General features: G+C 30.4%; 1 long non-coding RNA gene across 1 annotated transcript in view; it reads left to right on the top strand.

Annotated features, from left to right (window-relative positions):
* The window catches only part of LOC148227656 (uncharacterized), a 302,370-nt gene that overhangs the window by 164,735 nt on the left and 111,256 nt on the right, over positions 1-26,379 (top strand). The window contains exon 2 of the long non-coding RNA XR_015811857.1: positions 17,058-17,162. This is a non-coding gene — a long non-coding RNA (uncharacterized LOC148227656). The remainder of the gene's footprint in view (positions 1-17,057; positions 17,163-26,379) is intronic.

Genomic DNA, 26,379 nt, shown 5'->3' with positions numbered 1-26,379 from the left:
AAGAAAAATTAAAATTACGAGTCCTAAAATGACATAGCAATTAAAGTTATCAGTCAATACCTTATTTTCGTAATAAAGCATTCAAGATAAATTTAATTAATAAGAGTAAATGAACCTTTTACAGGCTTATCATTCATAAAAACAATCTTATGTTTTAAATGTCTTAGAAGTTAAAGAATAACTATAAAGAGTCCAACAAAGTGGCAATAATAGATCGCTATTAACGTGGAAAGTACAGAGAAAAAGGATTGTGAAGCTAAAAATTCTTCTCATTTGAGTCTTTGAAAAGAAAAGCATTCGATGGTCTGCATAATTATAAACATTTAATTAAAAGTGCATTAAGAGCTTTCCGCCCCCGAAGGAAACTTTTGCTACTGCATCCGGTCGTTAAGTTTCTTTTAAAATACGCCTCTGTCCTCCATGCAAAAAGTCCAGTAGTAGCGACGAAGAGTTTTCGCGTTCGTCTTTCTGAAAAGTTCTTGTGCCGCTTTTCACTTTGGCAACGACGAGCTCTCAGAATAAGGCACGACCATAACTCTTGGAAATATTGACAGAGAAAAATTGCGACCGTTACACGCGATAGCAAAAAAATTGAAAATAAAAAAGACTCGCAGTTGGTCGGTTGGCAATGGTCCAGGGCCGGATTAACGGGAACTAACTGAAAGATATACACCGGTGTACACAATTTCGACCGCCCAACCACCCGCCACCGAATGTGCCAACTGCAGATTGAGATTAAAAAATAGCTTAAATGGTGAAGACTTGAAGTGGACAATCGCCGAATTTTGAATCATTTAGTTTGGGTTGCTTACTCATTACTAACATAATTGAAGATAGTATTTTTATTCTATTAATATATTGACAGAATTTCAGCTAAATTACTGAAATATAATTTTACCAGAAATAAAAATAAATCCAGAATAAGAATTCAAAATGCTATATCGAAACAGATTTATATTAGGAAATGACTCAAGGGTGGTAAACGTTAGATGCATTCATAAGATGTGTACTCCAAATACCGTCTTCTAACTAGCAGGTAGCGATCAATAAAATACATAGTAAAAACCGTTAATTTATATAAATGTGATAAATTAAAACCATGGTTTATGTAAAAAATTATATGGATTGGGTAAAAAATAAAAAAATATTAGGGACGTTGATCTCCTGCACTTCCCTCGATGAAATATATATAAGTCAGACGCTGCAATGCTTTTTTAATTCTGATTTGTACTTTTATTCGGAACTTCCTAACTTTATACGTTACTTCTATTTAGAACACCACTTTCGCCTTAATATAAACAATAGTTGTGAGAAACAATGCCGAATATATATAATCAATTTTAATGGATCTTCAGATTTGAACTCAACTTTTGAGACGACTTTAAGAGTCTTACGATGCAGCAATACGGCGAAAACAACATAATCACCAGATATAGTATTTTTTTCTTCTTACTAAGAAATCGTAGGTATCACTTTTATCCCATGTTGTGTTTTGCCATTTCTATCCAAATGGATAATCCATTTTAGGTTTACGACAATTTCTGTGGCATCAATTTCACTGTCTACGTTCATGAGGACGAAAAAACTACTCGTTTGAAGTAAAGATTGCAGAGTGAACAGGTGCGTCTGTTCAATCAGACGCCCTCAGGTGGGCTCGGTTATAGGCGTCTCGGGTGCTCTTCAATCAGATTGGTTTGGTGCTTTCTGATCAGATTGCTTTTTGTGTATATCTGTCTTTATTCTGTTTTAGCGGCGTCGCGACGCCTTATTCAACTTTAATTGAATCGATCTAGTCGAGGTAATATCATTTGTGTCAATCAGCTGTATAATTAGAAATGTGAAAGGATGTGTATAAATTGTATTTTATGTCATATGTATGGAAATTACCTCTTTGGTTTCGGTTCAAAGTTGTTTATAATTGTATTATTTAATCTACTGATACCTTAGGCTTTTGTATTTCATTAATAAATTTGTTTCTTCTTTATCAATCGGGGGTATTCATTTAGACGTAGTATCTTTTTGTAATTATCTGGATGATCATCTCGGCAACCGATATATTCTACAGGTGGCGTAGCTGTTGGTGCATTTTAGGCATTGGCAGTTCTTTGAGACGTAGCTGTAGGCTTTTTTTACCATCTTCTTACTCTATTTGGTATTAATAAGTTTTACAGTTACAAGTTAGATTTAATGATATACAAGTAAACTTTCTAAAGTTAATTTTTATTATTCCTTGTATTTAAAAATATTTATATAACATATTTTCGTATGTATACATATTGTTTATAATCTCATGATTAATATAAATCGTTATTTTAAAATTAAAATAATATAACTTCAACAGTCATACTTTTAAATTGGCGGGTTGTCTTTTTCATCGCCGGTTGTATATGTTATGCCTGCAATACACTCTCTGGAAGTTGTCCGAACCGAAGTTACAACTTTGAGCCGAGACCTACGACTTCAAGTAAGCTACCACACTGTCGCAAATTACATATGCCACCTGGACGGTGACCGTGAATGACGTCCGGACTTCTGTCACGTACAGCCTGCATATTTGCGCGCGATCGAAAAATGTGCCAAATAATCGCAATTTTTAAATTGTCATATTGGTAAAATTACGCTACTAATAATTATAAAAGTTTGTGTGGGCACTCACCAATACAATATCAGTGAAAACTTTTCGGTCGTAAATATTCAATTTACGCAAAATCTTTGTCGGTTTTTGCAAAATGCCATAAGGCATAAAATTTATATAAACCGATCTAGGAAAATATATAAGGATTTCTTTTATCAAAAGCAAGTACCACTAATTATTTTTTAATTATTTATTTCACATGAAAAAAATATAATACCGATCCCTGTTAAAAGAATAAACTATCAAAAATATAATTAATCCCTTTTGGTGCCCTAAAATATTCAAAGATGTCAGTAAGAGTCTGTTGAAGTCCTCGATAAGCATGTGGTATTATAACTTGACCACGTGATCACGATGCAGCGCTCGACATGCGTGTTAATCATAGGACGCCTACGCGCATACTGAAATTGAACCGAGTAACTCGTTCTATCTCAGTTTGCGAAACACTATATCATTATCTCTCTCACTCTCGTCACTTAGCACGCGAGAGAGCGATATGGGAAGTATCTCACCACTCGCGCTCGAAAGAGCAGCTCCAACTTCGGTCCTTTTGCCGACAATGTTCGGAAGCGGTCGAAGCTGGCCAAGTCGAATGAATCACCTCACTTTACCTCCCGTTCTCGGTACCCTCGGACAACTTCCGAGAGATTTTAGAGCGGGCACAACCAAACTCGAGCGAAGTAACCCCGATGTAACCCACTATATTCTCCGTCCTTGGCCAACCATGGCCAACTTCCATAGAGTGTAGTGTAGGAATTATAATTTACTAGATTATTTAGGCACGTTTTATAATTAAATCTTCATTAGGGCTGAGCAGCGCTATAAAATGTCTTGATAATCTTGGTAGGATTTACCCTTTATTGCCTATTATTAATTCATTTTCATATTTACATATGTTGCTTCTTGGTTTAAATAATTTTCTAGAGTGATAAGTTTCTTGAGTATGTATCTTCGAATTTGTTAAATGCCAGCTTAATTGTTTCTGTAAGTATATGTGATCTTTTTAAACCTAATTTGGGCTTTGCTTATTTTTTAAATCTACTACCTTACAAATAATTATCATTTACAATATCTTACATTTGTAGTTAAAGAACCATTTTTATTTCTGGTTAGTATGTTCTTATTTTTATTTGATTGTATGAACTTGTATTTTGGTTTATATATTTGGATATTGCGTTATTTAGAATCAAAAAATATGAATTAAAGTTCTTTTAAATTTAAAATGTAGTTCAACTAAAATGTCATGTTTCGATTGAATCACAGGTGTCTTAGAAATACGTTTTTATTAAAAACAAACTATTCAAAAACATTTTCACTATTTTTACTATGAATTTAGAATCTCTTATCTAACGATGCAGAGATTTCTCTGTAACCTTCTAGAGCGGAATTTTTTAATCAGCGCCGCTTTCTACGGAACTCTCTGGCAAAAGTAAGTAAGTGCAAGCCATACACAAAACTCGCCTTGAATAATAATATATTTTTATTTTATTACGTATTGTATTATAATATAGTATAATATAAGCGGCATATTGGACGAGCGCACACAGAATAAGCCTGGTTGATTAATAGCGCGTAACGTAATATAATATATGCAACGTTTTCCCCGCGCGTCGTATATTGTATTATGTATATAAAAATGGCAATAACCGAGAGCAAAAAAAAAGCCATAAATACGAATACCCTGATTTTCCTTCAGCGGATATAAATCACGGCGCTGAGGAGTCGAAGATGTGAAATATCGACTGCAGTATTTTCATATCCAGATTTTATTCTTGTGGGGGTGAATGGAGTGTTTCATTGAAGAATTTCAAAAATATAAGCTCAGAATATGAGGCGGATGATATTCTGATGAAATTATTAGCTTATAATTACATATAATAATTACTTTTGAACTGGCTTCTTAGTTTTAAGAAACTACAATACATTCCCAATTCAATCATTGTCATTCTCACATTATTCCACTTCGAATTTATTTCTTCTTCTTCCGCCATTGTTATTTATTTCAATTTTATTAAAAAAATGATGGTAAATTTGATTAAATTCAAGTTGTATTTTTTCATTATTTAAAAGTTGTAGATCTAGTTTTGTTTTAGTTGATAAATATTGTATACTTTTCAACCTCTTTTTGTGATCCAAAGCTGCATCTGCACCATAAAAGGATTTGCTGACTTAATACTATTTTAAATTTTCTAATAATTATTATCAAATAAATTTGCTTATGAATTATATTAGCCTTGCAATTAAATTAAGTCGTCCATGTATATCGTCTTTTTTTGATAATTCGTGTATGGTATAGGAGATGACTAAATCTTCTTTCTGGAAAAATTAAATTGACTGTTTTCCTCTTTCATTGCTCCCAGTTTAAAGCGTCCTATTATTTTCAGAGTTTATTTATTTCTGACTTGTATTGTAATTACTTATTTAATACATAATGATCGTGTTTTTTAGTGTACAGTGGAATTTCAGTATAGCGAAGCTCACGCGACCGAAGAAAAAATTTGCTTATACTGAAAATTTGTTATATTGAATTTAAGGAAAATGATATATGTTTATTTTATTATTAATTACCATATTACTACAGCATCAAAATAACCTCTTACAAAATTGACAAATCGTATATTGTTGATTTTTAAGACAACTGTAATGAGCACAAAAATATTTATAAAAAAAAAAATTAAGGGTCGGCAAAACACCTTAAATGTCACTTGTGAACACATCAAGGACGAACTGAATTTGGAGAAATAATGTATAAAGTTGTAACGTCATTTTTAAATTCGTCTCAAAATATTTCGTTATACTGAGATCAGTATTCGTTACAATGAAAACATTTGTATGAAAGTTTTTTGGGGACAAATTGAAGATTTGTTATACTGGGAATTTCGTTATTTCGGTATTCATTACTAAGAGATTTCACTGTGTTTTGGTAATTCTATGATTTTACTATGAAATCAGCTGTATTAGCTGTAGAACAATTTACTTGTATTAAATTTACATTAATCGGATTTCCCATTAGTTGTATCATCCAATGGTGTAAAATTAAGTAAAAGGTTATTGGTATAAAATTTATGATACATTTGATTAGGTTTTCTTTTAAGATAATAGCATATATGTTTGCTGTTTGGGTGTCCTGAATAACATTTTATATATTTTTTTTTAATTTATGCGCGTAAAATATAATTTGTTCATTTAAGGTGCCTATTCTTTGAATATTCATTATTTTGAGTCCGGAGATTTCTAAAATAAAACTTTAAGTCTACCATTTTAATTCCAGAAATTCCTAATATAAAAACTTTTAATATAAACTTATTTACGAATATATTTTAATATAAGCTTTTCTTAAGTGTATTATTTTACAATAAAATATAATATACTATACTTATTTGATATTATTTCAAAATTTCCGCGTGTACTTAACTTCGTTTACTTCAAATTTTTTTTCGCAATATTTCGTGAAAACTTTTATCATATTATAAATACAAACACAAATATTTACCTAATCTATTTATGGACTTATGTAAAGCTCAGCAAACTTTTAATCCAACCTTTTATCGTATTATACATTCATGCGAGTAAACTTAATATACTCGGCGCGCACACAATAAAAATTATATTAGTATAGAGCGACCAAAAATTTCATACCCCACATCTCGGTATAATAATAATTCTGATGTCTCAGGTTTATATGATTATTTAACGCCTCGGGTCGAGGTCGTAAAGCGTCTTCCCTCTTCATAATAATCCCGAATTCTAGGACCACGCCTTAGACCTATAGGTGTAATATAGTGAAAATAAAAGAATTCCACACGATGACCGCTCCAATTCTCCAAACTGTCCTATATTGTGTAAATGAATATTTTATTAGTATTTTTTTTAGTAATTCATTGTGTTTCTACTGTATTTTCTTATTTTTCGTAAAGAGAAACAGTGCATTTAAATCGGTCCTTACGGTTAATGAATCGAGTCGACCGAATTAATGGCGCGACTCATCCTATTTTTTTTTATTTACTTTTCTAATTACTTTTTTCTCTCTCTCTCATCCCATAGGAACGCACTACTTTCTGACGAGAAAAAGCTTTTTTTTAATTAAAAACCACTTTCAAATTCGATTTTTTATTATATTATACTTTAACCACTCCTTGATCTTAATAATTCAAACATGCAACACTTGTTTTTTATATTGAAATATTATTTGTCTTAAAAAAACTCTAAGCTCTTAAAATTAAATTAAATATATTTTAAATCAAAAGATTAAAAAATCTGGTGCAAATGAAACTGCTCGAAATGATATTCGGTTGATTCAGTGAAAAATCGTCGCTTTAAATAGATGCCACTTTATATCCAAATATGTCATTTTTTAACCAGTTTTATATTTATATTTCAATATTGATATATGTTTATTTTGATAATTTTTAATTTTGAAGTTATTTATTAGTTTTATTTAAAATTGTGAATTTAATAAAAGTGAAGTCCAAATAACAATAATACGGCAAAGCTCTAATATAAATTGTATATATTGAAAACTTTTGTATTAAGCAACAATTACGGAGCTTTCGAACGAGCTTTGATTTGCTACGGAGTCTTTGATTTATATTGAAGTTTTATTGTTTCTCGTTCAACAGAGCAAACGAGATTTTCTATGGAGAGAGAGAATTTTCGAATCAAATATATTTTAATATATACACCAGAGCAGGCACATACGCATTTCTAAAATGATTTTTTGACTTGAACATTCCCTACGCGCTCCGGCGAAATATGAAAATTTAAAATCAATCTTGTATCAAACCGAATACGTAATGCGAAGAAAATGTTCGTTCGGAATATTCAGGAGGTGGAAAAAATGTGCAGTTTCGAAGAGAGCAGCATGAAAAAAATGAATAGCAGCGAGGAGGGGGTAGGTAAGAAATAAGACGGAGAGGAAGAAGAAAATAGAAACCACACCGTCAAGGGTGGTCGGAGATGTTGGACGGGATAAGGGTAGGAAGCCTTTTCTCGGCTGTACCCTCGCAGTCCAGAAGTTCGGAAAGGCAGAAAGCTTTTTATACGAAGAGCTTTGCATATTATTACATGTTACTTAGAGCGAGCCTTTATTTACAGCTTTATTCATCTTGCTCTTTGAAAACGGTAAATTTTTCGTATATACATATTTTTAGAAAACGGGTTTTAATTTTTAATTTGCTCAATGCTTTGCAGCCGGGATATTTTTTTTATATTTACTCTAGATACTTATCTAAATCTTTATCGACACTTGCAGCTATTACAATAATTATTTTTTCACAAGTATTTTTTATGGTTAAATGGTAATGGGGAAGTTAACAGAAGGCCTAACTGCATTATAATTTTTTAACCTTTCATTTGTGTTATACTTATAATGTATTTTTGCATAGATATCGTCTATTTTTTCTATTGATTAAAACAGGTAAAAATATTTGTTCTTTAAATATTAAATGTGAGCTTTGCACTTTAGATAAATTGAAAATAAATTATAAAGAAATAAAAATAAAAATATTTATAATATAAGTTAATCAAAACAACAGTGCAAATTCATTAACGATTTCGTATTTTTTATTTGGTAAAGTATTTTCTATTGTATTATTAGATTCAAAAATATTTTTATCGCTTTTTATAATTTTTCAGATCTTTTAAAAATATTGTAAATTTCAAATAATTTTTTAGTATAACAATGAGTTTTTGTTACTTATTTAAAATCTTAGTACAATGGTATTTCGCCTTACTATTATAAGAACATGGCTTAGTAAATTTGCATATCAAAAATAATAGTTTTGTAACTTATGTAAGTTTGATTGAAGTATATAATATAAATATTAAAATATAATATATTAATAAATTAAATCAGATATGCATAAATAGTTTTTGAATTATTTAATAATATTATGTAAATATTTTTAATAAAATGTTATACATATAACTTTTTTTATTAAAAACATTTAAATCATGATTTTTTATGACTAATTTAGAGCTACGACTTTATAGCGGCAGCGTAACGACACTAAGCCTATTTTCTCTGCGTAAACACACATTCATATCTGCACAGGTTACTCAGGTATTATATTATATAAAAGAAAGCGTATGCGCAGCACGTTTGAACGCGCGCATAAAGTGAAAATATGACAGTAAAATGACGAATTGGCGTTACGCCGTGACGTGTACACGCTTTTTACGCCCAGCGAATAAAAGAAAGAGTGTAAAAAAAGGTTTACGACGCCTGTAAGAAGTGAAAAGAATTTTCGGGCTCTGGGTTGATGACACGCCCGTTTCATTCGCAACGATCTTATAAAACCTGGCGAAGAATCCCCCCTTTATCTGTTTCACCTTTCGCATCCGCGCCGATATAATAAACGCAATAATAACTTAACGCGTGATGGAAAAATGGCGCATGGGTACAGTCAAGATTCGATGCATTTAAATAAAAAAATATTTAAAAAATAACAAATTATACATTGTACTTTATTGGGGGTCATTACCAGAATTGTTGTAATCGCCCTACCTAGAGCTTTAAACGACCACACGGGGTACACAGGTTGCGCATAGTAGAACGTCGTTTGAAATGCTAGGGTTGTCACATAGTTGTCACATTTTTTACATATTTTTTAATATATGTATAGAAAATATATATGAGCAAATTTAATACAGACGAATAAAAAACGAAAATGTAAGAGTTGTCACATTAGTTTTATTTTTTTTTGTTAAATAAAACAAAAAAATATAGTTAAAAATAAAATTGAATGTACATTAAAAACAGACACATATAAAAACATTAAGCTATAGTTGTCACATAGAATGTCACTTGAAAAATTGTGTATCATAAAATAACAACAAATACACGCCAAGCGGAAGTCACAATGGATATTGATTATTCTCGTTAGTAATAAAAAAGCTCTCGAGGCACAATCCTAAATAGCGACTCTCACTGAACGGCAATAAAATCTATGATTTAAATATCTTTAATATATATAATATTTGCAATTTATTTCATCCATTTTTAAAAAAAAATTAAAGAGATGTCACTATGCGTTAACATTTTTAACGTTGCACAAAACACTTGATATTGGCTAGTAAAATGAGTACAAAGTGAAGCGCGTTATCGCGCTTCACTTTGTACGGCCGGAATCATGCGCATAATATATAGAGCGCGTTAACACGCTTAAGGCGATGAAAGGGTTAAAAGTGCAATTTGTGTGGCACATATTATTTAGCCGGTAATCATGATGCTATTTTAATGTAAGGACATATTGAGTCGATTATATTGATATCTTAAATACAAAGATCGAGTGAGCATATATTATACTTATACTAAAATATAATACACGTGCTTTACAAAACCCTTTACCAATTTAATGTTGGGAAACGTAATAAAATACTAGTATGTAGCTTGCTAATAAACGTTATTATTATAGAACGAATACTATACACCATAATAGCGGCAAAAGTTAAGCAATAAAACTAGAAAATGAATCAGCTTAGAATTGAGTACATCAATATATACATATTAGTATATTAAGTATTTAAGAACGACAAAAAATAAGTTGTACAGAAAAAATACGAAAAAATCGTAAACCAATTTAAGGTTTCATCTTATAAAAATATTTTTTTATCACATAATATCAATGCTTTAGATCCACAATATAAAATATAGGTATTCTATATTTATAACTACTATTTCAGAGGTGTTGAACTTAAAAAAATGCTTTTTTAGAGCTTTTATTATTTAACAGCTAATATTTTACCATTGTATTGACACACGTATGTGTATGCTATTACCATTAATAAGCTGTTTTAGATAAATGCTAAAAAAATCTCATGAAATAAAAATAAAATATTTTTTTACTGTGAAACTTACTTTAAATTTGTAGTTTATAACCATATATGACCATAAATTTAAATTTAAAATAGAATATAAGTAAAAATATTTATAAGTATTGTAGTTTCTTCATATTTTAAAACTATAACATATAATATTTTTTTCAAAGAACTGCAAATGGTATAAATACGTTTATTCGATCATTCCACCCGCAATAATGAAATTTACATTTCTTGGCAACCGTTAGTAGCAATTTGGCAAGTCGTTCTAAATCGTCCTTAATTATATATTATATTACAGCTAAATCAATTACACACGTCTTAATGATATCACACCAAATAAACTTTTTATTATCCAACGCGCAGAGGCTATATTGAATTTTCAACGCGAGCGGAAAAATAAAGCAACGTTTTACTCGGCATAAACCCTTCGATTAATCTCCGTCGTATCGGATTCATACCGAATTTTCCCTGCCATTTTCCAGTTATATTGCTTATGAAACATTGTAATGATATATAATATAAAGTCGAGTGCGTTTGCGAAAACACACACACTAACGGAAAAAGGGGGTGGAAATTGGTGTAACGAATGAAAAAAAAAATATATAGCGCCCCGGGCGAAATAATAAAATATTACGAGATCGTAACAAGAAAAGTTACAAGAACGGAAAATTTTCAGACGATTACTATTGGCGGCGAGAAAAAACTTTGAACCCTTGCAGTAGGTACTTGGGCGACGCAATTAACTATTTGATAAACGCAGTTAAACTTGCTTTTCATTCATAAGTTTTTAATATTTTTAAATAAAATCATATATGTGCTAATTCCTGATTTAAAATAAATTGAAAGAGTTCAAAAATTAGTCACCATGTAATTAAACCAGTTTATTTAAAATAATAAATAATATCAATGTTGAGTTTAAGAAAAAAATATAAGATAGGAGCAACTATAAAAATAAATGAGCTCACAAATTTAACCAAGGCTGTACTTGTCTATTGGTAATTTAATTTGTAACGGGTATTATGTTTATTATAATACATTTTCTTTTTTATAATAATACATATTTTGATAAAATTATTGTTAAGCACAGAGGCGGCACATTGTCGACCCCAATGGCGTCCCAAAACTTTTATTTCTACAACAAAATTTCTCGAAATTGTGCAAATTTAATTATCGGTCACATCTGAAGTATCTCGTTTTTTGGGAATCCGCTGTCTTTCTGTTCCCTTTTTCGCCATTAAACAGCCAAACTGGGTCTAAACTCGGCCCTAGCGGGGAATTTTTCCGCGAAGCCATTTAAATGCGTAAACGGATTCAAGGAAATGTTTCAATGGCCCAAATTAATAAACATTTCAACGCAAAAACAACCGATTCAAAGATTTTGCGCATTACTTACACAGAGTGACGTAAAAAGCTCTTGGCGACAAAGTTAGTGAAAAGCAACGTGTTCCATTTATAATAGCCAATTATATTATATAATAAAAAAAAATTTTTTATTAAATGGTTGGTAATATAAACAATTAAAAAACGTGATTAATTACACGTGATGTCAAACTTCGCGACAGTTGTGTAATGATTTCAATTTAATCAACATATATTTTATGAAGCATTACGACTTGTAACTAGGGTTTCGGCATATTTCAATACCCAGGACATGGGTCATATGTAAATTTCACAATCATTTCTATACTCTGCACAACTACGAAATTTTAGAAATTGTGTCGATCCACCTAAAAAATTAACAATGCATTATTAAAAAAATGAATTCTTATTTTTTTATTGAATAACTGAACTTTTAATTACTTTATTTATTAAATTATGGACCATTGTAACCTGACAGGTTACCCTAATGCATAATGTTGGCTAAAATAATAATAGATATCATAATTAAAAAATTAAAACATATAAACTTACATATACAGCGGTGGGCTGGGTGCTTTTTAAATTTGTTTAAAATTCAACTCGTATTAACTAAGGTTAGTTTAACAACGAATGTTGGAACACATGTTATTTGCTTCATATTAATAATGGATGATGCATTAAATCTTATGTTACATATGATGATGCAATATTTAATTGTATAATAATACACGTAAACAAATGAAATATATTCAATTATAATAATAAAAATTGAATTTGCTCCGATTGATTTTCGATGCGTTCTGTTGTTTCGACCAATGAAAAATAAGCATTTAAATATAAAACAAGATGGCCGACAGTACCTTGACAACAGTTTTAAATAATTATTATTTATACATAAAATTTTGCTACGCGACAATAATTTTCATTAATTCGTCATTTGACTGAATATAAATAATCGGATTGCAAATTAACTAGGTGTGTTATACCCATGAAAATTAAATATATACATATTGTGTTAAGGACTAGAAGAATACATTGATTATGAAAACAATCTTCGTAATAAAATCTTCAAATTTTGAATTCCTGGCGACGGGCTTCAGGGCCGAAAAGTGAGTTTTTCTTTTATATTACATATACATTATCATTGCTTCCGATTTAATGCACATATACGTTAGATTTGACTAAACGTTTAAAGCGTACCTGGGTACGTTTTATATGTGAACATGTAAGTACGTATGAAGATTGAGGTTAATGTTAATGTCTCCCCGAATATTGATATTTAGGGATACTATCTTTTACGACGATTGCGTGACAATGATTGTAATGCAGGCGGTTATTTAGCTCAAGAAGCTTGATTACAGCAAAATAAATTAAAACCATTATTGCAAAAAAAAAAAATCACTTCGACTCGCAATATATGTAAATATTATATGTATGTGTAGTTTCTTGGATGTTATCTAATAAGCGACATTTTACAATGATCATAAATATGTGATTGCATATCTGGAATAATTGATAACCAAAATATCTAAGAGTGGCTTATTTTTAATTCTGATGTGGCAAAATTTGTACGTATACTTCATGGTTTTTAATCAATTTTTGTTTTGTGCCATCATTCCTCTTTAGGAATAGCCAAATTCAATATATTCATTTACATCAAACTTATGTAATATGTTTTTTATAAAAAGATAATACTTGCTGACAGTGACTTCAACATGAGAAGATTCACTTTGTTTATATATACCAATTCTACGTTGTAGCCATATAGGTCATCAAATTGTTCCATCATTGCTTTTAAAAAATAATTAGCATCAATAAGACCTTTATCAAGAGTAAACATTGAACTCATTATTACTACGAATATAATCCATTAATTAAATTTAAACGACAACCGAAGTGACTGTAGAGAATTACACACGTAGATTGGCATCTCTTCATCTTCTTCAAAATTGTCGCAATGTGTCATATATTAATTGTTTGCCATACGTAAATTAAATCTATAATTGATTCTGAAAATTAACTGTAAACGATATTATATAGTGGGTAAAATTTAACTTTTTGTTTACACTAATACGAGAGTTTACATTATTACTAGCATTGTAATATGTTTAATTAACTTTGATATGTATACCTTTAATTGCCAAATCACCGCTGTTTGTCTTTTAATATTAGATCCTGGAAAGTCAATAGTAATTTTATTACAATACGTGTTATTTTATTCATATAACCAAACACTAGCACACTCATAATTTATAGTTTTGATTATATTGTCTATAATTCTAATGCTACATCACTTTGAATCATCTTTAATTAACACTTATTTTTTTTCTTGCATTTACTACACATGTATTTTATTAAAAACAGAAAAAAATATATAAATAAATTTATTATTATCATAAATTAAAACGCATCTAAATTAGTTTAGTTTATCTTTAAATAACGCTAAATTTATTAAATACAGTAATAAAATTGCAGATTTGATTTTATAATGTTTACTCTGTTTCATAGAGTAGCGATTTTTTCTCTATTTTAATTACGAATCTTAATCATGTATTTTTATTACAAACATAAATATATTATGCAATTTATATTTAAAACTTGCAGTTGTATTTTTCTGTGCCTTTTGATTAGTAATCTATTTGCAGATTCACAACTTTATTGTTGATGGGACAAAATTATGCCTAAATAAAGTAGGCTTCATTTTTCATACTTATAATGCGGTAATTTTGAATATATTTACACGCATATTAATATTAGACTTTTTCGTGGAAACATACAGTGTACAATGTTGCAAAAAACGTGGGTGGAACAAGACAAAAGCCAGAAAAATTCTCCCCTTCGCCGCGGAATGGATAACTTCATACAAAAAAGCAATTATTTAAATTACGTTTTTCGCAAACACGGCACGCCTGTATTCATTCTTCTGACTCTGGAATCTGTCTAAAAGAAGGACGAATCCATTTTCATTCGAAAAAAATATTTTTTTCAATTGAGAAAAATACAACTAGCATTATAACATAATATAATATAGGCTGATATCGTTTTTCTTTTGAAAAAAGTATATATTTAATTAAATTTTATATTATAAATCAATAAATAAAATTACTAAAGCGAATCTATCACTACTCTTTATATTTAATCTGATGTACTCGCTGAGAAAATTTTGCATAAATTATTTTTTCGTTGATGCTTTGGTGAAATATTATGATGAAATATAAATATTTACTAAACATTGGATTGAGATTTAAGCCCATCAACTCAACCACTATCGTGCTGATTTTTAAATATAAAGTTAATTTTATTATTAGCATAAATCAATAAGTGTTTGTAATTATAATGTAGCCTTAAAGTTAATGCACCCTTAACATATTTAAAAAATTAAATACTAAGCAAAATCATATCAAAGGTTGTTTTTATACTGAATTTGGCTTAACTCTCAGATGGAAATTTTAAATATTATTGATATCTATTTTTATGTTATTAAAAACTTCATTAAATTTAAATTTTAGTTTATTATTTTGTAAAGATATTTATTATTCTAAATATTATTTTAATTATCCCTTTTATAATTATCAAAATAAATTCAATTCGGTATTGATACCAATATTCCAGTAGTTAATTAACCACATAAAGCATTATTGTATGAGACTTAACCGTTTAAAATATCGTCAAATTTTATGGTCCACTTTGCATAAATTTATTATTTTTGTTATTTAGTACTGGAAATTTTAATTACTCGAAAAACGATTCGCTCGAAGCATTTCCATGCGATACTAGCGCAATAAAACGAGCACAACGAGCAATTGTACAAGTGGATTTATATTTATCTATTACTACAGTAAGAACCGCTGTAAATCCACGAACGGGTCCCGAACTGAAATATTGAAAGTGTAGCCTATTCACTACGTACTATATACAGGGTGTGCGCGAACTAGTTTCCCGCGGGAGTAATGAAACCCGGAACAAGGACCTAAATATTTGATTTAAAATTTAAAATATTCAGCTCTGCAAATGTGCAGATGTATGTGTATATTAGAAAAGGTTATGTTTGTATGTATATGTATAGTTTAAAAAGCTGAGCGGAGCAGTATTTTCAAGCCTGGTGTCGCAACATTGCATTTTATTGGAAAATATGATTTTCCAGACCTCTCTACACACGACCAATGGAAAATCGTGCCGATATTGAAGTGGAGTGTTGATAAAAGCAATATTTTCAACGACAAAAAGTCTTATCAAACTGTTATTATATTTTGCCAAAAAGTTCGCTGTTTAATATTCAATATTTATTTATCAACTTTATCGTCACTGATATTGAAATTTATTGCGACATATTTTTGATCTGATTCTCAAATTTTTTTTATTTATATATGTATATAGGTACCTCTAAAATTAACAAGAATGACACATTGTTTATGAATGATTATTAATTGCAGTGCTGTCAGTTCCTGTTAAATTATTTAGAATAATTATTCATAGTTATATTTTCAATCACTTTTGACAAGTTTTATTGTTTATGTTTACTTCAATCGTTGTCTTTAATACCTGTTTTTTTACTATATCTTATCCTCTGTCTTACAGCAAAACAGTACCAAAATATCTTGATGCGAAAAAGTCGTATATACTAGTACAAGTCTATACTAAGTTAGTCGAATTTTGGTAACTCAGATATTTTAACTCAATTATTCCTGATACAGTTCGTAACCTTTAGCGTCCGATTGTTGATACTATTTGTACCTATTGAGAGTTCTCCATGAGTTTAATCATCTGCTCTTCTTGTTATTCATTAATGATATACATACAGAAGTTTTAGTTTTATTTTGTATACTGATGCTTTAAAGTGGTTTAAATGCTTTTTATATGTTGCGGACGCTTTCTATCGGAATGATTTTATTTCACAATGGAAATGGTCTTCCGTCCATCATCTGCCTTTTAGTATCGGAAAATGCCATATTATGTAATTCTCCCGATCTTTTCATTTTCATAATATTACTTTTGAAAGAAAACTGAGATTTTTTCTACACGTAAACACCTTTCAAATCTCTGATTTATAATCCAAGAGATTATCTTATTTAAAAAAAAGTTTAGAAAAGGTTCTTGAAATAACTTTATATAGTTGTTAATTAACAAATATCCCTAAATACAAAAACAGATAATTAACTAAAGGGATACTATATATTAGCTAAGCATTTATTACAACCATCTAACAGTGGGTTGATAATTAAAATATTCTTTTTGATTTCAGAATGACTTACAAAGTCACGATCGCATCCTCTTTTGATGCCTTTTGAACCAGAACGCTTGCACTAGCTGGTTCTAATATGACTTTTACCGTCCAGCTCCTTAATACGTGAGTACCATATTACATCGATATATTTTATGTCAGTTGCAAGGAGCTAGTTCGGTTCGTGTTATTTAATTTATTATATAATGCAAAACTTCATACATACATATTCTATGCTATTAATAGAAAGTATCGAAAAAAATATTTTAATTTACAAAGAAATAGTATGTTCAATGTTTAATTATATTGCATTTAAAACCTTTAATAATTTACCAAAATCAACTAAGAGTAATTGAAAAGAAATTAAAAATTATTTTTAAATGCATTCATGCAACTATTGTATCGAGAGATTTTTGCGGAAGCCTAACTGTTCATTAAAAAGATTTTTTTACCGCAAAAGGGTTATTTTACTTTTTAATAACGGTAATAAACTGATGAAGCGATAGCTAATTGTAATTGTAGGAGCCTTATCAAGTGAATTTAAGCGGTGTTTCAAATGGTGGGGAAATGCTTTAAATTTTATTAAAACATCCCCATCTAATAATATTAATTAAAATATTAACCTTGCCTTTTTTTTTATAAGATGTTAGTTTACATCTTAGATAAAATCTTTTAGTTACTTCATATATTTAGCTTCGGGTTTTCGCATTTGTAAAAGGACGAAGCAACGTATCAAAATATTCATAATTACTAATCGTGTTTGTCATCCATATAAATTATAAACTTAGCACGTTGTTAGAGATATTTGCTGTTGCATATATTCAGTGTTTTTTTCTTTTCGTTTTTTATTATTAATAATTTTTTGCAGATTATGAGTAATATAAAACAGACAATTATTTATCATGCTCATGTGAAATTAGAATATTTGTTCTGTCATGGTTTAAAAAAATTTTGATTTTTGATATGTGGGGTATTTTTGCAACACATATGAAAGGAAATATAAAGCGCGATTTCCACATATTTCATGTTAAGTTTTGTTTTGATTTTTCTATTAATAGTGAAAATCTGGCTAAGATCTTGTTTTCGACGCTTTTAGCGAGTTTAGTGGAAAGGTGAAGGATAAAAGTGCTTGTGTGAAAATTGGAGAGAGAATCATCCTGTTGTCAGTTTGCTTTGCCCACTGTGTGTTAATTAAATTGTTAGATATTTACAGTATTTTTTTTTTGATTAATAATAATTTGTAGTAGAGCTTAAATAATACAAAAAAACGTGTCATTCCTATAAGAAATTAGTTTATTTTTTTGTCACGGTGCAATAAAAATATTAATTCTAATAGGAAATTTTGAGCGCAATTTCAAAACTATACATGTTAAATAATAATCTGTTTTTTTAATAATAGTGAAATAAGGACAAAGAAGTTAAAATAACTCATTACAGAACAAAATATGTTTTAAACCTCAAATCATTTTCCAACGACAAAATTGTTGAGGAAACCTTTATAAAGGTCATTTATTCAACCTTTGCAAGCTTCAAAAACCTTAGCAAAATAAAAAAACTATTTATTATATATATTTCAAAATACAGTTACAAGGTGTATAGAAAAAAATAGAAAAAATGTAAATGAAACTTAATGAAAAATAATTATCGAAGTAATGTACTTCTATTACAATTTTATCAATTGTCGAATGTCTGTGATATTGATAATTAATAAGTTTTTATTTGCATGGTCTTTAGTGAATAATAACTATAATAATAAGCAGAAACAATGAAAGTATAAATTTCACATTAAACCAAACACAGAATCGATAAAAGGATCAAAAGGAACAAAAGCAAATTTCATTTACCAATTTAGTTAAAAATGTTTTTGATTTTACTATGAATTTATTTTTAACCCCAGTATCGATTAGCCCAGAGGGTTTTAATATTGTGGATATTTCGAAAAAATTTTAAGTAGCACGTGACTATTTTTTTTATTTAAAAAGTCGATCCTGACAACAAGCAAGTTGTCCACTCTAAAACATTTAAAATCTTTGAGAACTTTTGTACACTATAGCTTTTTTATGTAAAAACCAAGTATTGCAATGTTTCTTTAGACACAGTTAAATTTTCATCTGACGAAGATAAAAAATACAAATTCATTTTGGACTGTATTAAAAATGCCATAATTGTAAAGGCAAATGCAAAGAAAAGACAGTGGACCTTTTGATTTGTCTGTATCGTATACGTCTATGTTTCACAAACACCGAAGAGTGCATACAATTAAGCACTTTCAATCGCATCTCTTAACTGTAGTGCCTGTTGCACAGCACCTTTATGAACTTTATGAATTCGAATGTTCGGACAAATTAATTCTTACTTGTCTCTTCGCTAATGAAACTGCGAGTATTTGAATTGACAGACCATCTTCACTGATTTGTTTCCAAACTGTAACTATGCATTTGAAACTAGGTCTTAGTTCCAATCAGGGATGCTCTGCTTTAATTAAAACTGTCTTTAGTAATAAATGTAGATCCTCAAAAGATTCTGCCAAGACGATTGTTTCGTCTGCGCATTTAAACCTATTAATTGTACGCCTTTCATTCGCTCAAGCGATACAATAAATAAAGTTTAGGCTACTAGAAACTTTGCGCACGTTGAGTAGAAAAAATAGCGCAGATTTAAATCTTGCATATCATTAAAATCAATAAACATATTTCCAAATTCATCAAATGCATCAATATGTTATCAAAAAAGTATCAAAAAACAGTCGCTTTATAAAATGCTTTGGTAATGTGTATTTACTTTTATCTAAAAATACATTGAATTTATTTTATTGTTTTTAAAAATATGCATAAATTTATGGGCTGTGCAATATCAAAGCCGGACCTCCAGAAGTCGGTAATACATAACAATACCATAATCGAGTACAACGCGTCGTTAGTGTTCGGTCGGTCGGTGATTACCGCAGCCGCGTCTCTCTCTGCGTTCCGAAATTTGTTCATTAGGGTCTTATCACATCGGCGCGGTGGCCAGTAATGGCCGGTCCCAAATGGTTTTCGGATGACCGCGATTATCTGCAAGAGTCTGACCGTCTGCGCCATTAGCCATGGATGGATGTGTGAGCAATTTGCATAAGACAATTGCAGCGGCGCCAGTGCTCTCATTGTTCGGTTACAATTTAACTTTTATAATAATAGAAATGACGTAACGAGTTTTTGAATTTGCCCTCAAGTTACCGTCGTTAGCGCACCGGAATATTGTTTCGCTTATTCTCCGTGCATGGGGAGAAAAAGAAACAATGCGAACGAACAATAGGTGTAAATAGGCGATTTAGATAAAGAAAAAGCATATGAAATCAGATCAGACGTCCCCTACAATAATATTTGTGTTAACCAGTTAAAACTAAGGTTAGAAACTATAACTTTATGAGGGATTGGACCGTACTTACTATTTGTGATTAGTACAGTTTGTAAAGAACTTCCATCGCTGTCCGAAAGATGTGTCAAGCCAAATATATTGCATATTAAATCACACATCAGAATACTATTTATTTACTTTTAACGGATTTATTATTATAAAAAAATATTTTAATATACATATATAATTAAAGGACTATAGGCTAGATTCAGCCTGCGTTTGGCATAAGTTGCTCGCATATAGTAAATGAATATATAATTTTATATTAATTTATAATTATTAAAATACTAATTCTTTTTAAAATAAATCTGTACAATTCAAGTACAATTTATACTTTTACAAATTATACATTAATTACTAATGTTAAAATAATAAAATAAATAATTTAATTGTATAATTCACACATTGTACGTTCAGTGTAATACAAATGACCCTCTCAGCGTCCGTTCTTTGTTACACCTCATTGCCACTTAGTCGTTCCAATTTGGAGGGACTCGAAAAACCGCAAGCGCCCTGGAAAAATTCCGACATTTTTTATCCACTCGGTGAAAATATTTTTCATTCATACAGCGTCTACTAAATGCGCGAACATTTTCGCAAAATGTTGGTAATCACTTTAATATCCGCCGATATTCATCAAACCGGCGCTACCTGAGCCATTTACCAGACGTACTTATTCACACCCACCCAGAAAACTTTTGCCAGTATCTCAACAACGGATCTGATACAATAAAATTATATTAGGACGTTCTGCCTGAGACGAGGCTCGCTGTTTTATATCATCAATTTATATAACAATAAAAAATGAAGAATAAAATATATTAGATTTAATTTACATTTTTTTAATATAAATAAATAAATTATTTTACACGCAACTTGCACGCAATATTTTACTATGAATTTAATCATATATATATAATATAATATTGGTCTAGTGAATGTTAAGCTATAATTTATAATAAATATAGTAGGTCCACTACTTTTAAGTTTTGAGGTCGAGGCTTAATTTGAATCCAAATATCCGCCAAAAAATCTAGTAATTGTTTTTTATATAAACGTATATAAATAGCAGTCGCTATAAAGCAATGGAGTTGAATTAGTAGGTCTTTGATATTGGAAAGTCTTTGCTGGCATGTCAAGTTGTATTATTGTCGGTGTGATATCTGTGGAGCAGCTGGGATTCGTCGTGGTGCTCTCTGGATGATCATTGAAGTCTCTGTGTATTTTTTTTGTGACCGAGTGTCACATATTTTATAATGCTTGTATGAATTATATTATTGTCGGCTGTGATTTTGGTAAAGCAGCTGAGATATGTCGTGATGTGTTTTTGTGATGCTTTTTGGACAATTCGTTGATGTTTCTCGTGTTGATGCAATCTGCTAACTCGTTTCTGCTGCCGTGATTTTGTGGCATCTCTTTTCCTCTGTGATCAAGTGTCATTTATTTATAATTTTGGTTTGAGAATCGTAGATGAGAATGTTTTAATGAAAACGTCGCTAACTAAAAAGCGCATATTGTTATTACATTGCAATAGAAATTATAATGGATTGATTTAAGGTGCAAAAACAAAAAAGCACGGCATGTTCAATCGAATTTCAGAGTTCTTCCTACTGTTTTATGCAATTTTTTTATCGTCGCTTAATGCAGCATCCTACAAATATGTCATATATTAACCTCTGTGACACAACTAAAAAATATATTGAAAGAAGGACATTTTGAAATCATAAGTGCATATCACCAAAAAAAATACCTTTCACAAATTTAGGAAAAAAGTAATAGTAAACAATAAATCAAAATTTAATCTTCAGCCACTTTTCTAATTATATTTTATTTAAGGTTGTTTCTATCATATTATTTGTTAGTTTTCGTATGATATAGAAAAAGCGTCAGGAACGGTGGAATTTTTCTGTCTTTATATTTAAGCGTTTTGGTTATTTGACATAATATAATATCTGCTAGATTTAGTTTTGTAAGTTGATATCAGTTTGTATAATATAGTTTTTAATTTCGGTAATTTAGTTTCTGTCACTGCTTTTTTGTTTTATTTCTACTTTTAATTAAATAATAAAGGAAGTTTATGCGTGGGTTCTAATGATATTTCAGATTATTTAATTTAAGTGTTTAATCGTGAATATCGATTGTTTTTTATATCAGTAAGATTTTTTTTTAGGTTTTACCATTAGAGAGTTTCAATAATACTTTTATACAGCATTATTAAAATCTTAAACAATTTCAATAAGAGCTTCGTACTTAGTTTTTAGTGTAAAAAACACAGAAAGGTGACCTGAGGATAGAGCTTGAAAGCATTCATTACCCTCAAATAACGCAATATCTAAAATCGATGGCGTCATAGAAATAATAGTGTAAAACATTATGCCTGAACTACACTCTCTGGAAGATGGCCAAGGTTAGCCAAGGACTGATAATATAGTGGGTCACTTCGGTCGAGTTCGGTTCTGCCCGCTCTAAAATCTACCGGAAGTTGTCCGAGGTTACCGAGAACGGAAGGTAAAGTAGGGGTAATTCATCCGACTTGGCCAGCTTCGAGCGCTTCTGAACATTGTCGGTAAAATGACCAGTCAAAGGGACCAAAGTCGGAGTTGCTCTTTCGAGCGCGAGCGGTGAGATACTTTCCCTTACTCTCTCTAGCGTGTAAAGTGACGAGAATGAGAGAGATAATGATATGGCGTTTCGCAAACTGAGATAGAACGAGTAACTCGGTTCAATTTCAGTATGCGCGTAGGCGTCCTATGGTTAACACGCACGTCGAGCGCTGCATCGTGGTCATGTGGTCAAGTTATATTACCACATGCTTATTGGGGACTTCAACAGACTCTTACTGACATCTTTGAATATTTTACGGCATCAAAAGGGATTAATTAGGTTTTTGATAGTATATTCTTCTAACTGATGTCGTTATTATATTTTTTTCATATAAATAATTAGTGGTACTTGATTTTGTTAAAAAAAAATCATTTCGAATATCCTTATGTATTTTCCTAGATCGGTTTATATAAATGTCACACCATAACGAATTCTTATTTAGAATCGATGGCGACAAATTCTAGGATAGTCACAGATGTGGTGTTCGTATTCTGAAGTATCATTTTTATGCCTTATTGCATTTTTCAAAACCCGACAAAGATTTTGCGTAAATTGAATATTTACGACCTAAAAGTTTTCACTGATATTGCATTGGTGAGTGTCCACACAAACTTTCATACTTATCAGTAGCGTAATTTTAATAATATGATAATTTAAAAATTGCGATTATTTGGCACATTTTTCGATTGCGGGCAAATATGCCGGCTGTACGTGTCAGAAGCCGCCGTCCGGACGGCATATGAAATTTACGACAGTGGTCGCTTACTAAAAGTCATAGGTCTCGGCCGACTTCAGTTGTAACTTCGGTTCTGACAACTTCCAGAGAGTGTAGTGCAGGCATTAGTGTTTTTTGGAAGTTTAAAATCATGTCATTGTCGTATAAATAATTTAGGTTTAATCCTGGATCGAATTGCGCAGGAACAATTCCAATGCACGTATCTAGTGCTGAAATCTCAGATTAAAATTACACAGCATAGGAAATGCTGTCATATTTTTTTTTCGTAGACTACCTAAAAGAAGGCAATGTTAATATTAATTAATAAATAAATAAATAAACAAAATAAAAATTGTCGTTACTTTTTTATAACACTTCATACACGGTATTATGTCGCTTTGTTGATAGTCAGTAGACTTTTTTGAGCTTATCTTTGTAGTCACGCGCAGCTATTGTAAACTCTAACCTCGGGCCGCAAAAGCTAATGTGATTAATGTGCGAAAACACGGTGTTTACAAAACGCAAGACATAAATACCGTCTTATTTATCATCAACCGCTCAAGATTGATCGGCTGAGTGCGTGTTAAGGCTAAATTACAGCGGACTGTTTTGTAGACATTTTTCATTTTGACGCTAATTCGTCTGTGTTAAAAACTCTAGCTCGAGTGCCAAGAGCATTCATATAAAATATTACGATACATTTAGCAAGGTATATATTACATTGATTATTTGTAATGGTTTTTTTACACTTAAACAGAATTTAACAGAAAATTCTGATATATTGTTTTATCTTTTACACAATTTTTTTATTTAAATGAAAATATTTTGCCATTACTTCATCTTACAAAATCGTGTATGCTGTAATAAATACACCAGCTTGTCAAAATTATGTTTTAATTTGTCATAGTATCTCTCAAGTCACGCAATGTTTTATGCGCTAAAATCTATTCAGATATGAGACAGAGACATTTAATTTATGTAAGGAGTCCCTCGACTTGAAATTTATTAGAAAATGTTAATTTAGAGTGCATTTACTAGCATTAATTAGCATCGAGAAGAAGACAGAGTTAGCAGCTATGCGAAAGTGCTATATATGTAGTTGGTAGTAATATATTGCCAAGGCGGAAGTACGCCGAGTTGCGCTCAAGGAATTTAAACGTCACCGCATAACAATCAAACCCGCGCCCCCAACCACCGGAAGTGCTCGTGCATTTCCGGTGGCGGTTTTGGGTGGAGCAAAACCCGAGAAAAAGTCAATATCTAGGTAGGCTCACATACGTGTTCAGACAAAATTACCCTCGCCAACTTTCCGGGGACGTTTTATTATGAATGATGCAGTGTCCAGATGGCATGTGAATAAATCTGGCGACATGTGAATTCATGGAAAAAACCCTTGCAGAATTATTTGAGTAGGGTGAATTATGATTTGCTTTTCAGGTGAAAATCTCTTGTGTAAAGTGTGTAATGGTAGAGATATATAATATATTATAAAACACTAGAATCGTACCTATTAAAAACTTTTTACAAAATAAAGTATATGTTTTTTAAAGTTACTGAAAATATCAAAGAAACAAGGGCAAAAATTTAAAAAATACTCATTATTAAAAACGCTCAATTCTATGGTGTCATTTAAATTGTAAATAAATTAAGCTTAAAAGTCATTATAGACCTTAAATCTTATATCGTGAATTCATTAATAATAATAAAGAAGCTATAAAGCATCTATCAATTAAAACGTTGTATTTATTGCTTGACATTTTGAAGATAAAATCATTAAATGTATATTATTTGTGCGTATTTCGGTTTTTGAGGTTTTCGTAATTATTTGTTCTAGAGAAATAGCTGCCCATTAGCAAGATCATTATTGATGTTAGTTTAGTAAACTTGAAATATTTATCCAAGACCACTGAAAATAGTATCCTTAGAGCCAGTCGAGACATTTATATCGATCCAATACGGTCAAGCTCAAGGGCGTCTGGATAAAAATATTTTATTGTATATTTTATGAACCCTTTATATAAATATACATTCTAGATTTAAAAGGAAATCTTATTTAGTCGATACACTTTTTTGTGTACTTTTTTCGATGTTCCGTTCGGTCCTGAACCTTGCTGTCAATCTGTCATTCTGTCCCTGGCGAACGGAGCTAAACGCTTAAACATATCCTACAAACAAATAGGGACGACCCCGAGGAATTGCGAAAAACTCGGTACATTTAATCTGATGTGTGGTTTTGGGTTCATTGATGAAAATTAAATTTATATACGAGCGTATGAATCAATTACGTAGTTCTAATTTTAGTATATTTAATTAGTTAATTGCATTTTTTTATTATTAACTATTTGATCATATATAGGCACGATAGAATATTTTATTATCAATTTCGATAAAAATGGTCCGATTCATCAGCAGCGAGGTGAAAAATTGATTTCTCGCATTGAATATTACAATTCCAATCAGCCTGACAAATCGCCTTGGGGCCTTTACCGCCAAACCTATCCCAGCACTCGTTATAGGCACGCATTTCATATCCAATATTTATATAATATAAAGTATATGCACGTTATATATGTTTTAACGTCGAACCGTATGCAAATAGGTGATGAAAGCGAGAAAAGGAAAAATTGT

Source organism: Plectrocnemia conspersa, unplaced genomic scaffold (assembly GCF_051122295.1).
Source record: "Plectrocnemia conspersa isolate PC_06_02 unplaced genomic scaffold, ASM5112229v1 ptg000013l, whole genome shotgun sequence".
Lineage (NCBI taxonomy): Eukaryota > Metazoa > Arthropoda > Insecta > Trichoptera > Polycentropodidae > Plectrocnemia > Plectrocnemia conspersa.
The sequence above is the reverse complement of the archived record's forward strand: the minus strand, read 5'-3'. Positions and strand labels throughout refer to the sequence as shown.